Here is a 2,770-nt window from a genome sequence, read left to right on the forward strand (position 1 = left end):
CACACACACACACACGTTCACAGCTACTTGTTTTACCTAGCAAAGCCATTTAGGTATCAAAATGTTCAGCTCTTCAAGGACAGTGATTTCTAAACTTCATACTTTTGAAATATTTAGCTTTATTTTGACAATCTTGCCCCACCTGAAACAGGTGAGTATAGCCGGCGAACTCAGGTGGGGTAGAGCGGAGATGGCTGGGCTCGAGGAAGATGAAGAGGAGAGATGACTGGCAGCAAGTCACTAGGGCAGAGGCAGAACGGAGAGAGTCAGAGGTGCAGATCGCTGGAGTAATGACGGGAAACCAAGGCATATAGGCAGAAGAGTGAGGAGGAGTGAACAGTCTTACTTTTTAGTAGTGTGATACTCAAAGTGTCGCTGAGCGAGCATAGCTTCTTGTATGATGAGGCCAAATAATGAGAAGGGATTCATCAACATACCGGCGATGAGGGATTGTGCGCCAGCGTCTTAAGTACTGCCGTCGGTGATAGGTAACCTGCCTCAGCTGTGTGGTACCTCAGAAGCCGCTGATGAGATGATGCACCTCAGCTGCACGCACTGCTGGAGCCAGGACTTGTAACAGAGAATCAGAAGAGAAGAAAAAGAGAGAAGGGAGAGAGGCAGGTGGCGTAGAACAAACCTGACAACCTGTACATCTGTATTCACTTCAATGCAACACTTCTGCCTTAACATTTGTGTTTATGAAACAAAATGTTTCAGTTTTTGGTGAGAATCTCATAAATGTATAAATTCTATTATATGTTCATTATTGAGATCATAGTTAAAGCTGGTGTACTGGACTACGTTGTATTCAGAGGTGTCTGTATATTTTTGTCCTGCTCATTCACATACATGAGGTGGTCAGAATATTACGATCACCTCTGAATATAATTAAGTTCAGTACAACAAGCACCTTTAACATTTTGAGCTTCATAAATACAGATGTTAAGGCTGAAGTGCACACAATTGTACAGCTGTACCTAATAAAACAAATCAAATGTTATTTGTATAGTGCCAAATCACAACAAAAGTAATCTCAGGACACTTTACAGAGTAAGGTCTAGACCTTACTGTTATCAATATTATTACAGAGGGAAAACCCAACAAATCCCCCTTGATCAAGCACCTGGCGACAGTGGGGAGGGAAAAACTCCCTTTAACGGAAGAAACCTCCGACAGGCCAGTGAGTGTACATATTCATGTTATGCAATCTTATTTTATTGTCAGCAGGAGTACTTCTATACTTACGAAGTAAAGCACAGGGCAGGATCAACATTCTGTGTCTGAGAGGAAACAATATTTTAATATCTGCTGTACATGTGTAAATATGCAATGAGTCACTGCAGTTACCATACAACGTGCCATTATTTAAAAAAAAACAACATGAAAATAAGGTAAATATATAGCTGGAAAAATTCTGCTCCCCCTCAGCACCAGTTTGCCCGTAAATATTTTTTCTTGTAACTGTCAATTAGCAAGAGCTATCATAAAAACACAAGAGTAGTCTTGATACTTTAAGAGTCAGACATTTTCGAGTAGTATCTGTTAATCATGGCCTGCACGCACATTACCTCATTACCTTATGCAGGAGTATGGCTTGTGCTGTAGCCAGCAGAAATGATGTTATGGGAGAGAGCAATAAGTTAGCTGTTTCAACTCCCATTTACCACTTATGCTGCCATGTGAATTACTCTCTAAAGTCACCTTTAGCGCTGCATTATGTTTATCCATTAAATCTTCAGTTAACATGGTACCGTTAGCTTAGCGGTCGACATTAACAACGTTGCAATGAGCTCACCACAAGTCGTTCCGTCTTTGCCATGTCAGAAGGGTTAAATTTTCATTTTCAATTTTTGAGTTACATATAAACAAGAAGCCGGTTGTATGTCTTTTAAACCACCTAAGTTGTATTTTTACCGTTAAAAAAAATTAAGTGCACTCACCCAAAAACACCGCAGACCAAAGATGGACAGACAACTCACGGTAATACGGTTCAGCTGTGTAATGGCTGCATTCAGGGGCACTTGGAAATCCCAGCATCATTGTTGCATTCAGGGGCACTCGGAAATTCCAGTTTCGGGAGTCGCAAAAGTTATATTCAGTGACTTCTATACCTGAAATGCATTACTTCAAACGCTCAACCTATCTATCATACTATTACTCAGTTGTGCATATTGAAAATAAATAATGCACATAATAATGCTCCCTTCATGAAACACTTCAGCACTTAGTTCTAAAATGTGCTTCAGTGAAACTACAACTGATGTTGCTGTCATTCTCTGAACCCTGTTTCAGATTGTGTGCTCTTTCTATGTACATTAGATTAGTGTTTCTCCACTGGTGTCACCCTGGGACCCACTTTGGCACCCACTTGTCATGTCCGTGACCCACCAGTACAGGATTTCAAATAAATTAATTAAATTATAAAGCTTTTTTTAAAACATAGTCAGTACAGACTTTGTGCCAGATTTTTCTGCCTGCATTAAGTAAATGTTACTCAAAAATAAACAAACACCACAACTGCTGCATAACACAACATAAATACAACAGTCAAATAACACAACAGGGTGCTGTATGTGTATAAAACTGAATGCAGAACTGCAAACATGATAAGACTTTATAGTCTCTTTTCACTTAACATGTAAGCAAGATTTTATTTTACAGTGAACTAATGAGATAGCTGTAGTTGTCCTTTAGTTTTGACAAGACTTTCAATGTCTGGGCTGATAGTAGACAGAGCTACTCTCAGATCATGTTCAGTGTCCAACCTGTT

The 2,770-nt window shown here is 39.7% G+C and overlaps 1 protein-coding gene and 1 long non-coding RNA gene across 2 annotated transcripts in view; both read right to left on the bottom strand.

Moving 5' to 3' along the window:
• Positions 1-2,770, bottom strand: part of LOC109952263 (adenylate cyclase type 3-like) — a 149,804-nt gene that overhangs the window by 117,906 nt on the left and 29,128 nt on the right.
• Positions 231-2,229, bottom strand: LOC109952264 (uncharacterized). The gene is made up of 3 exons (XR_002273730.1): positions 1,246-2,229; positions 438-570; positions 231-282 (listed from the first exon to the last, which is right to left on the bottom strand). It is a non-coding gene; the product is annotated as an uncharacterized LOC109952264 (long non-coding RNA).

This window comes from Monopterus albus, unplaced genomic scaffold (genome assembly GCF_001952655.1).
Source record: "Monopterus albus unplaced genomic scaffold, M_albus_1.0 scaffold446.1, whole genome shotgun sequence".
In the NCBI taxonomy this organism is placed as follows: Eukaryota; Metazoa; Chordata; class Actinopteri; order Synbranchiformes; family Synbranchidae; genus Monopterus; species Monopterus albus.